We start from the raw sequence: 13,641 nt of genomic DNA on the forward strand, positions 1-13,641 counted from the left end.
TTGCCAGAGCACCCTCTGTATAGCTTGGATAAAGGAATCCTTGGTAGTAGTAATCCTTCCAGGTAATTTTGTCCAAAATTAGGTTGTAGGTTTGGAGGTTTGAATCTGCAGTGAAGGTTATGCTGTGGAGGGTAGCATTCTGTATACAGTTGAAGTCGGAAGTTTACATACACCTTAGCTAAATACATTTAAACTCAGTTTTTCACAATTCCTGATATTTAATCCAAGGAAAGAATCCCTGCCTTAGGTCAGTTAGGATCACCACTCTATTTCAATAATGTGAAATGTCAGATTACTAGTAGAGAGAATGATTTATTTCAGCTTTTATTTCTTTCACATTCCCACATTCCCAGTGGGTCAGAAGTTTACATACACTCAAATAGTATTTGGTAGCATTGCCTTTAAATTGTTTAACTTGGGTCAAACGTTTCAGGAAGCCTTCCACAAGCTTCCCACAGTAAGTTGGGTGAATTTTGGCCCATTCCTCCTGACAGAGCTGGTGAAACTGAGTCAGGTTTGTAAGCCTCCTAGCACGCACACGCTTTTTCAGTTCTGCCCACAAATTTTCTATAGAATTGAGGTCAGGCCTTTGTGATGGCCATTCGAAAACCTTGACTTTGTTGTCCTTAAAGCCATTTTGCCACAAATTTGGAAGTATGCTTGGGGTCAATGTCCATTTGGAAGACCCATTTGAGACCAAGCTTTAACTTCCTAACTGATGTCTTGAGATGTTGCTTCAATATATCCACATAATTTTCCTACTTCATGATGCCATCTATTTTGTGAAGTGCACCAGTCCTTCCTGCAGCAAAGCACCCCCACAACATGATGCTGCCACCCCCATGCTTCACTGTTGGGATGGTGTTCTTCGGCTTGCAAGCGACCCCCTTTTTCCTACAAACATAACGATGGTCATCATGGCCAAACAATTCTATTTTTGTTTCATCAGACCAGAGGACATTTCTCCAAAAAGTACGATCTTTGTCCCCACGTGCAGTTGCAAACCGTAGTCTGTCTTTTTTGTGGCGGTTTTGGAGCAGTGGCTTCTTCCTTGCTGAGCGGCCTTTCAGATTAAGTCGATATAGGACTCGTTTTACTGTGGATATAGATACTTTTGCACCTGTTTTCTCCAGCATCTTCACAAGGTCCTTTGCTGTTGTTCTGGGATTGATTTGCACTTTTTGCACCAAAGTACGTTCATCTCTAGGAGACAGAACGCGTCTCCTTCCTGAGCGGTATGACGACTGTGTGGTCCATTGGTGCTTATACTTGCGTACTATTGTTTGTACAGATGACCGTGGTACCTTCAGGCGTTTGGAAATTGCTCCCAAGGATGAACCAGACTTGTGGAGGTCTACAATTTTTTTCTGAGGTCTTGGCTGATTTCTTTTGATTTTCCCATGATGTCAAGCAAAGAGGCACTGAGTTTGAAGATAGGCTTTGAAATACATCCACAGGTACACCTCCAATTGACTCAAATTATTTCAATTAGCCTATCAGAAGCTCCTAAATCCATGACATAATTTTCTGGAATTTTCCAAATTGTTTAAAGGCACAGTCAACTTAGTGTATGTAAACTTCTGACCCACTGGAATTGTGATACAGTGACTTATAAGTGAAATAATCTGTCTGTAAACAATTGTTGGAAAAATTACTTGTATCATGCACAAAGTAGATGTCCTAACCAACTTGCCAAAACTATAGTTTGTTAACAAGAAATTCATGGAGTTGTTGAAAAACGAGTTTTAATGACTCCAACCTAAGTGTATGTAAACTTCCAACTTCAACTGTGTCTCTCTCTCTCTCCCTCTCTCTAAATGTGATCCATTACATTTACTAGTTACCTGTCCAAAATTGTAATTAGCAACGTAACTTTTGGATTACCCAAACTCAGTAACGTAATCCCCTTAAGAGACATTAGAAGAAGACAAAAATGTATGTTACCAATTGAACGACATTTATTGCAGGATAAATCAATGTTAATGTTAACAAATCTGGCCATATATGGATGTTACATTTTACTTTATGGGTTGGTTTTGTAGGCTTCTTCTAACCCACCGCTTTCTACTACATATAATAATATTATTAAATTATATCTTTACATTAAAAACCAAAGTCTATCAGAATTCCAGTCATATCAATAAATGTTATACCCCTTGATCTTCAAGAATAGGACTTGGAAATATGGAAGTATAGATTAGCCAAATTGTTTTATCTAAGGAGGCCCTAGGTCTTGATCTTCAAGAATAGGACTTGGAAATATGAAAGTATAGATTAGCCAAATTGTTTTATCTAAGTATGACCCCAAAACGAAGGACTTGTTAGCCAGCCCTACTCTGTTGTTTATGATTTTGTTGTCATGGAGGACTGATTGGGCTCAATGATTCCAGCTGCAAAATAAATGCTGTGCCCATGGTATGGCATGCTTTCAGCACTACTGAAAAGTTCGATTTACTTGTGAAAAATGAATGCCATATGCTGCATTTGCTATAGGCCTATTGTTTACTTTTTTGTTGGTGACACTTTGATATCTTGATAATATGCAGCTGTTGAAAGGGCAAATCCATTGATGAAACAATAACAAAACGGTTGCCCCGCCTCTGTTTTGGTAAAAAGCTGAGGGATTTGACCTGGAGAAATGTAACCCCTCTCAGATTAATAGACAGAGCTATGGATGCAAGGACTAACCATCCATGATATAACAAGTATTGTTTTAACCATGTTATGAGGCTATACAGTGTTTGTTTACATTTACAATGTTTACAAACATTGGAGAAAGACAAGCTTATATTTTGGGTTCTCATGGAGTGTGACAGTTTAACTAAGATCACGAGTTATATTCTTCAATAATCAATGGATATATATATATAATTCATAAGTCCAAAAATGGATGTAGCAACTACAGATTGTCCCTTTAACTCTATCAAAAGTGTGTAAGTTTGAGCAAGTGTCCATTAGGCCAATGGATAAAAAATGTTATCAGCATGAATTAGATTGAGCAATAAAAGCCCCACTTTTTTTCTATAGATTTGGATCAGCACTATGCAGCTGTTGCGAGAGCCCATTTTTCACTGGCTGCCCACTGGTTTGAAAAACAATGATTGATAGGCAGCTTAAACTTCTTGAATTCAACCATTATTTGGTTCAAATACACATTTAGATTTATGAACAGCCATCCACAACAATCACAATCCGTAAGGCACGAATAGCTAAATGAGAGCAGCAGTAGCGTGATTCACATCAATGCGCTATGTAAATATCAATAATAAGTGATATCCATATTGCTGTAGACTACACCACTATTATCATCCTTACCTCCAAGCGTTTATTCAAGTTGGATCATCTTTGGATGCTGTCAGCAGTCGCACTATTGGAAGACATAGCTTGGACTGTGGCCTACAAAAGCCTATTCCTGATATTTTCCCGTGATCCATCAAACACATTTGGTGTGTCATCATAGTGGTCTCTGACTTGTGGTCAGACTCACTCAGGTGGAACAAACTTAAACTTGCGCCTTTTTTCAATGCTGATTTGAATGTCATTGAGAAAACAGAGAAGTGTCAAAGATTTTTTTCTCACAAACATCCTTTCTGAATTTAAAAGTAATCCTTGAAGTAATCATCTAGTTTTTCAAAAGTATCTGTAATCTGATTACAATATTTTTGCTGGTAACGTAATGGATTACAGCTGCCGTTTTTTTGTAATCCCTTACATGTAACGGATTACATGTAATCCATTACTCCCCAACCCTGTCCTTACTGAAGTATGCCCAGTTTGTCATTTATCAACTTTAACAGATCGCTTTCCACCCTTACCAGTCCCGGTGGTGAAAAGCATAAATCGTCTGTATCCGTCGAGGAGTCGCGTTTTTTGGGGGGAGATTGATTCTCCTCGTTTACTCTCCGCCATGTCTGAGTGTTGCTTGTTTTTGTAATATTTGTTGATACTTTTCTCTTGCCTTATGATTTGTTTTCTGTTGTTATCCAGATTGAAGGTTATTACCTACAAGTATATGAAGTGCTAATATTTAGTCCAATTTACTGACATTGAATATTATGTTTTTATCTTGAGGCGATCTGCACCGGTGTGTTCAGTCCGCCATTTTAAGAAATTATTGGCAAAAGAGCTGATCTGATTGGTCAAAAAAAATATCAGAATTGTGCTGCCTGTGTAAACATAGCCATAAATATTCAGACTATCATGCTCCCATGGAGTGTGTTAATATCTCGGTTTAGAAATCTCAAATGGCATTAGTAACTTTTAGGGTTGGGGCTTAATGCCTGTGGAGAGCCATTTTAGATAGGCCCTCTAATCTAATCAATGGCTGCCATTAACCCCCATGCATGTCTAAATCAATCTTGCAATTATCTCCACGGAGGACTGTTATTGTATTATGCTTAGATTAATCCCTTTTGTTTCCTTTTACCCAGTCCAAGTCTGTGTAATCTGTTTGCGCTACAACTGTGGGCTCGTTCATCCGAGAAATTGTTTTGGGTGCTTCTCAGTAAAGGAATAACTTAAAGTGTCAGGAATCCTACTGGTTTGGTTGAAATGATTGACACTGTAATCTACATGTAGGCTATGATGTATATTATTAAAGCAATAAGACACAAGGGGGTGTGGTATATGGCAAATATACCACAGCTAAGGGATTTTCTTAAGCACGACGCAAAGCGGAGTGCCTGGATACAGTCCTTAGCCGTGGTATATAGGCCCTATACCACACCCACTGATGTGCCTTATTGCTATTGTAAACTGGTTAGCAACGTAATTAGAGCAGTACAAATAAATGTTTTGTCATACTGGTGGTATACGGTCTGATATTCCACAGCTGTCAGCCAATCAGTATTCAGTGCTGGAACCACCCGGTTTATAATATTCCTTTTAGCACTCAACTGATGCATTTCATATATGTTAGTCTAATAAGGCCATAATAAATAACAGTTTTCAGGTGAACATCCCGCAAAGTATACCTCTGCTTGTCTTCAGCATGCGCTTGCAGATATAATAAAGACTTGAATATATTCCATGTCTGGGCTAAATAATAAATTGTATATGGCTTAAAACACACACAAAAAATGTAGTAATGGCTATCTAAATTGTTTTTCTGAACTATTTTTGAAGGCCTTTACAAGGTTTTACACAACATTATTTCTCATTTCAATGGCCTCTAATGGTATACAATCTGGAAATAGGATTGAGTCCAATTTCAAATTCTCCCATGTGTTAAATCATATATAATCCTAATAGGACATAGCTGAAAATGTGTCAGAAGATTTAATTCACTAAAAACAGGGGCAAACTTACTGAGAGAGCCCTACCAGAGTGACTGAGGAACAGCTCCTCTTTGTAAGATGACTTCAATAGGCTTTCGTGAGTCCAGCCCAAGAAAAGACCATTTCTGAATGGCAGCCAATATAGTTCCCTTTTAGAATCTCATCCATAATGCATTGCAGGTGATTTGTTCCAGGCAGATATTACGGGTCTATTACCGTCCTGCACATGGAAGTGAAGTTGTACTTTTTGACTTTGTCATCACACTCCAGCCTCCTCTGACAAGAAGGGACGCTACAGATGAGCATGCAATATTCATGTCTGTCTTAAATGACTGGCAAACTGATTAAATACATCATTATTTTGGACTGGGATTTGGTATTTTGGTATTGGTATTTTATTAGGATCCCCATTAGCTGTTGCAAAAGCAGCAGCTACTCTTCCTGGGGTCCAACATTTGAATGGCATTTATTGCAGCACAATGGATTTTATTTGGCAAACAGACAAAGAGATGATTCAGGAGTTTCAGATGTGTTGAGCTGGGACAAAGCACAAACATACCATTTTTACAGGGTAGGTGATCTATTAGGCTGGTTTTCAACAAATAGTAAAGTATTGAATAAATATAATTATCTTAATTACAGCATCTATCAAATGACAAAATGTGGTTAGTCCTTCTCATATTAATATAAGAGCACAGTGCCAGGCCTGATGCCTCACAGAGCACAGTGCCAGGCCTGATGCCTCACAGAGCACAGTGCCAAGTCTGATGCCTCACAGAGCACAGTGCCAGGCCTGATGCCTCACAGAGCACAGTCTGATGCCTCACAGAGCACAGTCTGATGCCTCACAGAGCACAGTCTGATGCCTCACAGAGCACAGTCTGATGCCTCACAGAGCACAGTCTGATGCCTCACAGAGCACAGTGCCAGGCCTGATGCCTCACAGAGCACAGTCTGATGCCTCACAGAGCACAGTGCCAGGCCTGATGCCTCACAGAGCACAGTCTGATGCCTCACAGAGCACACTGCGAGGCCTGATGACTCACAGAGCACAGTACCAGGCCTGATGCCTCACAGAGCACAGTGCGAGGCCTGATGACTCACAGAGAACAGTGCCAGGCCTGATGACTCACAGAGCACAGTGCGAGGCCTGATGACTCACAGAGCACAGTGCCAGGCCTGATGCCTCACAGAGCACAGTGCGAGGCCTGATGACTCACAGAGCACAGTGCCAGGCCTGATGCCTCACAGAGCACAGTGCGAGGCCTGATGACTCACAGAGCACAGTGCCAGGCCTGATGCCTCACAGAGCACAGTGCCAGGCCTGATGCCTCACAGAGCACAGTGCCAAGTCTGATGCCTCACAGAGCACAGTCTGATGCCTCACAGAGCACAGTGCCAGGCCTGATGCCTCACAGAGCACAGTCTGATGCCTCACAGAGCACAGTGCGAGGCCTGATGCCTCACAGAGCACAGTGCCAGGCCTGATGCCTCACAGAGCACAGTGCCAGGCCTGATGCCTCACAGAGCACAGTGCCAGGCCTGATGCCTCACAGAGCACAGTCTGATGCCTCACAGAGCACAGTGCCAGGCCTGATGCCTCACAGAGCACAGTGCCAAGTCTGATGCCTCACAGAGCACAGTCTGATGACTCACAGAGCACAGTGCCAGGCCTGATGCCATAGGCAGACAAGACACCCAGGCTGCTGTTTGGACAAGAGGCTGCTGCTGGTAAGAGGGCAACATACAGGTAGAGGCAGATGCCTATTGTGACAAAATGCAGTATGTACTTGGACAAGAGCATGTCAAGTGAGGTGTAGAAAAAGTAAAACAATAAGGTTATCCAACTGACAATATAATCATTCCTGGACCTATGTACTGTCAGTCAATTGATTTACAGACCAGGTGGAGAAACAAGGAATTATGAATGTTGAATGTGATTCCATGTGATACCCTATTGGCACTTTCACTGCCTCAATATCTTACACTTTGGCTTGAATGCCATCAAAATGTAGCCTGCTAGGACTGAAGAGGATAACTTTAGCAATATAGATTTTTACTATCATATTACGAGCAGTGAGTTAGGAATATGTTTTCCTTCTTCATTCTCATTTTAATTGCCCTAATGATAGGCACTGTTACCACTCAGTATAGTGTATTCAGTATAATAGAAGTGCTTTAAACTATCACTAATTTCCATTATTCATCAAGGAGCTCTTTTAGTGCAACCCCAACAGTGCTTCATTTAGAATGCAGAGCCAAGGCACATCGCTCGCTGTTTCTTAGACCAATTTAACATTTTCTGTTTACATGTATTATTTTAGCGAAAAAATGAAAAAAATAAATAAAAAATTTTTTTCTGAGAGATTAGTATTTTTGCATCAAGAGGACCCACAGATAACTCCGTAACAGGCCAACTGAGAAGTTGCAGCTTGAAAGAGCAGAGCTGAGGGAGGTTAACTATAGTTTGACACATTCCATTAGATTCTGTCGTATAATAAGTACAAAGCATCGTTTTTTTAGGTGACAAGCTTTAGTCTGTGGGAAGCAAACTCAGAAGTTTATTTCCTTGGTGCTAAAGCTCCTGGGGAATAATCTCTTTAAAAAAAAGGTCTGTCTAGGTGTTTGAATGGATTATCGATTGAATGGCAGCTGCCAATATCAGATAAGACGGTGGATGACTCCCAAATGGCACCCTATTCCCTACATAGTGCACTGCTTTTGACCAGAGCCCTTTGGGATGCAACCTGTGTCTGACTGAATCACACACTTCTTCTGGTGGTGGTGAACCTCACTCTGAGCACATGACGCTTGACTGGTGAAGACTAACAGAGCGTTAAGACGCTGATGGCCTTTCCCTCTCAGTGGTTCTCTAACACATTACTGGGACGCATTATCCCAGCCTGTATGTCTTGGCAAAGTTGTGTCCATTCTTGAGCCTTCCTGCACCTAACCACAACAGCCTTCAGGCTTCCTGCATGCTGTAAGATAAAGGGAAAGAACACAGGACATCTACCTAAAACCCGAGTGAGGAGCTGAACCCACACCAGCCAGGTACCCAGAGGGAAGTCGAGCAGGAGAAGTATCTTTCAGACTCTTTGAGACTCCTGTCTTTCATATCACTTTGCTCTACACCTGGCTGGAGCCAAGAGTTCAAACTAAAATAGGAACTGAACTTCTGAAAGAAACTATTCCAAGTTTCAGGAAGTTGAGGGCAGAATCTGGGCTGTGGCAGTTGAGTTGGGTCAGCGATTTGGAAGATACTGCGCAACTACCTTCGGGACCCACACTGAGTCGTCTCACCTACTTCTCATGCAGTACTGTAAATTACTGACTAGCCATGCCTGTTTGTTTTAGCAGTACAGTACTGTAAATTACTGACTTGCTATGCCTGTTTGTTTTAGCAGTACAGTGATGTAAAGTACTGACTAGCCATGCCTGTTGGTTTTAGCAGTACACTACTGTAAATTACTGACTAGCTATACCTTTTTTTAGCAGTACACTACTGTAAATTACTGACTAGCCATGCCTGTTGGTTTTAGCAGTACACTACTGTAAATTACTGACTAGCTATGCCTGTTTTTTTTAGCAGTACAGTACTGTAAACTACTGAATAGCCATGCCTGTTTGTTTTAGCAGTACAGTATTGTAAATTACTGACTAGCTATGCCTGTTTGTTTTAGCAGTACACTACTGTAAATTACTGACTAGCTATGCCTGTTTGTTTTAGCAGTACAGTACTATAAATTATTGACTAGCTATGCCTGTTTGTTTTAGCAGTACAGTACTATAAATTACTGACTAGCTATGCCTGTTTGTTTTAGCAGTACAGTGATGTAAAGTACTGACTAGCCATGCCTGTTGGTTTTAGCAGTACACTACTGTAAATTACTGACTAGCTATGCCTTTTTTTAGCAGTACACTACTGTAAATTACTGACTAGCCATGCCTGTTGGTTTTAGCAGTACACTATTGTAAATTACTGACTAGCTATGCCTGTTTTTTTTAGCAGTACTGTACTGTAAACTACTGAATAGCCATGCCTGTTTGTTTTAGCAGTACACTATTGTAAATTACTGACTAGCTATGCCTGTTTGTTTTAGCAGTACACTACTGTAAATTACTGACTAGCTATGCCTGTTTGTTTTAGCAGTACAGTACTATAAATTATTGACTAGCTATGCCTGTTTGTTTTAGCAGTACAGTACTATAAATTACTGACTAGCTATGCCTGTTTGTTTTAGCAGTACAGTACTGTAAATTACTGACTAGCTATGCATGTTTGTTTTAGCAGTACAGTACTATAAATTACTGACTAGCTATGCCTGTTTGTTTTAGCAGTACAGTACTATAAATTACTGACTAGCTATGCCTGTTTGTTTTAGCAGTACAGTACTATAAATGACTGACTAGCTATGCCTGTTTGTTTTAGCAGTACAGTACTGTAAATTACTGACTAGCTATGCCTGTTTGTTTTAGCAGTACAGTACTATAAATTACTGACTAGCTATGCCTGTTTGTTTTAGCAGTACACTACTGTAAATTACTGACTAGCTATACCTGTTTGTTTTAGCAGTACACTACTGTAAATTACTGACTAGCTATGCCTGTTTGTTTTAGCAGTACAGTACTATAAATTACTGACTAGCTATGCCTGTTTGTTTTAGCAGTACACTACTGTAAATTACTGACTAGCTATGCCTGTTTGTTTTAGCAGTACAGGGATGTAAATTACTGACTAGCTATGCCTGTTTGTTTTAGCAGTACACTACTGTAAATTACTGACTAGCTATGCCTGTTTGTTTTAGCAGTACAGGGGATGGACGCTCGATCATAGAAGCATTGAGATTCTCAGGAATTCCTAAGGAGCTGGACCTGTCTTTTGAGTGATGGCGTCCTGTGGCTGAAATTGAACCTTCATATGACACTTAGTGGGAGAGAACAAGCAGAGTAATTCTGAGTGTGTGTGTGTCAGGTCCACTGTTGCTGACCTCACAGATGTTTCTCTCCAGGCCCACATCGACCCAGACCACTGTCACAATGAACAAGTCTTATTACAGGAAACAGAGACAGTCACGCTGTGAGCTCATAGGGTTTTATCAGTGTTATTAAGACGTCCTGCAGGCACCGGCTCTGAGAACCAGTAGCGATGCAGGCCAGGATATGGATAAGCCATTTATGACCTGCCTAGAACTCATGCCTCAAACTCTGAATAATTCAGCAGTCCCATCCCTATCCAGGTTTTCCCCTCTCTGCTCTGGCTCCTGATCTGCAGCATTCAGACCAGCGCCCTATGAAAAAGCATGGCACGCCACTGGAGAGAGGCTGAAAGTGTTGCTATTCGTTGTTCACAGTCGGATGGATGACATTTTAACATCAATGTAAATGTCCCACAACAGGCACAGTGGAGTGTGTAAGGTCTCTAGAATCCATGCCCTCATAGTTACAGGGCCTTAACTACCTCAAGAAATATGCATGTACATAGAGGCATTACATTGAACAAGTCAATGAAAAAGGAGAAATTCTACAAGACCTGCAACTGGTAGAGTCTGGTAGTAAGGTCAACATGACTAAAGGTTGTTTTTCCACTTCATCGTAATGAAACGTCTCACCTTATAGGCATAGACAAAGTCATCCATCCCTTTGGCTTTGGAGCAAAGCCCTTCACTGCACATACACAGGATGCTCATAGACGAGCGGTGCAGGGCCGTGAAGAGCCTCAACGTGTCATCACAGGCTGCAAACATGGAAACACTGGCATAACAGTTAATTCAATGATTACACATATAGCATGTGACTCCGTGTTTGTGGAATTAAGAGACAGGACAGTGTAGTTAATGCTGTGGTGGGAGGGAGGGGAGACTTCTGAGTGGTCCAAGTCTCTCCCCTCCACTTTTTTATATTTTATTTAACTTGTCAGTTAAGAACAAATTCTTATTTACAATGACAGCCTATCGGGGAACAGTGGGTTAACTGCCTTGTTCAGGGGCAGAACAACAGATTTTTATCTTGTCAGCTCAGGGATTCGATCCAGCAACCTTTCGGTTACTGGCCCAACGCTCTAACCACTAGGCTCCCCCGCCCCCAAACTTAATCAGTCCAATCCACACATGGCCGTGACTCACGCTGCACGCTTGTGCAAGTTACGCAATGGTCACACTCTTATCGCCAGTAAAACTCATTCCACTTGGTGGAGCAGTGAACCCTCTCTTTTTCACCACATAAGCAGCTTCAATTACAGATGCCTGTCAACCTGATTTCCATGCATGGGTGAAGCAGGCATTGAAAAGATAGAGGCCTATTACTGATAGCTGACCTTTTCCAATAGCAAAGCAGATTAAGGCTTCACTGACAGTGATTTGTCCTTTTTTTAAATGACACCTGGTGATCCTTTTTCCTATTATAGTAACCAAGCAAATTACATAGTGTCCAACAAATGTGCATAGGGCTATCATAGATAGACTATTAACGTTCTTTGTATATGAAAACATTGGAAATGGACTAAAGCACTGTCATGCAGAGACAAAGACATGTTTGTGAAAAAGCATTGTTGGTGGAACAGCTAAGGGTGAAAAGGACACACTGTTTGGAGTTTCAAAGTTACCACAGCTTTGTCGACTACTCAGTAAGATCACCTTGCTTTACTGTAGGCAGCAGTCTGAAGAGAGGGGGAAATTCTGCTCTTTTTATCTATAAATAGCTGCCAGGTGGTGTTGTGTTCAGAATACCTGTGGGGATAAACATGTGAGTATCTATCACTGCGCTAAACACAATAAGGTGGTCATCTATCGCTTTCATCCGTCTCTCTGTTTGGCATACAGCAATAACCACTGCACCCAACTCAAACAAACACTGCTCCACAGTGTCTGAAGATATGTTCTGAACAGGTTGTTAAACAACCTCGGGGTTTCTTTATCTCTTTTCTTTTTCAGGGCAACTTCAGAGATAATGGTGATCATTAGTTACTAACTTTTTTGAAATCATGTGATCTGCTTGTGGTGTTAGATGTAATTGTGTGTCATTTGAGCGAGGCCTTTTTACAAATCAAGGGAGGCAAATCAAATAAAATGTTATTTGTCACATACACATGCTTAGCAGATGTTATTGCGGGTGTAGCGAAACACAAGCATTTCGCTACACTCGCAATAATATCTGCTAAACGTGTATGTGACAAATAAAATGTGGATTACTGATTTTATGTAATTGTGGGTCATTTGTGGGTCAGTCCACCCAGGCCATTATTCTCCACAATTAACTTATTTTTTCCCCCTACTTTTAAAAATACAATTTCCATAAGATATTAAAGTCCTCTACACACCAATACAACCCCGCCCCAATTATTCCTCTCCCTCTGGGTTGCTGAAACGATGAATGATGCAGACTTTGGCTGTTCTCTTATTATCCTTCATGCATGCCCAAAGCTAGCTCTACCTGAATTATAGCCGAGGCCTACATCTGAAGCTAGCTCTACCTGAATTATAGCTTAGGCCTTTATCTGAAGCTAGCTCTACCTGAATTATAGCCGAGGCATACATCTGAAGCTAGCTCTACCTGATTTATAGCTGAGGCCTACATCTGAAACTAGCTCTACCTGAATTATAGCCGAGGCCTACATCTGAAGCTAGCTCTACCTGAATTATAGCTTAGGCCTTTATCTGAAGCTAGCTCTACCTGAATTATAGCCGAGGCCTACATCTGAAGCTAGCTCTACCTGAATTATAGCCGAGGCCTACATCTGAAGCTAGCTCTACCTGAATTATAGCCGAGGCCTACATCTGAAGCAAGCTCTACCTGAGTTATAGACCAGGCCTACATCTGAAGCTAGCTCTACCTGAATTATAGACGAAGCCCACATCTGAAGCTGGGTCTACCTGAGTTATAGACCAGGCCTACATCTGAAGCTAGCTCTACCTGAATTATAGACAAAGCCCACATCTGAAGCTGGATCTACCTGAGTTATAGACCAGGTCTACATCTGAAGCTAGCTCTACCTGAATTATAGCTTAGGCCTTTATCTGAAGCTAGCTCTACCTGAATTATAGCCGAGGCCTACATCTGAAGCTAGCTCTACCTGAATTATAGCCCAGGCCTACATCTGAAGCTAGCTCTACCTGAATTATAGCCGAGGCCTACATCTGAAGCAAGCTCTACCTGAGTTATAGACCAGGCCTACATCTGAAGCTAGCTCTACCTGAATTATAGACGAAGCCCACATCTGAAGCTGGGTCTACCTGAGTTATAGACCAGGCCTACATCTGAAGCTAGCTCTACCTGAATTATAGATGAAGCCCACATCTGAAGCTGGGTCTACCTGAGTTATAGACCAGGCCTACATCTGAAGCTAGCTCTACCTGAATTATAGACA

The sequence above is a fragment of the Salmo salar genome, chromosome ssa04 (assembly GCF_905237065.1).
Source record: "Salmo salar chromosome ssa04, Ssal_v3.1, whole genome shotgun sequence".
NCBI classification, from domain to species: Eukaryota; Metazoa; Chordata; class Actinopteri; order Salmoniformes; family Salmonidae; genus Salmo; species Salmo salar.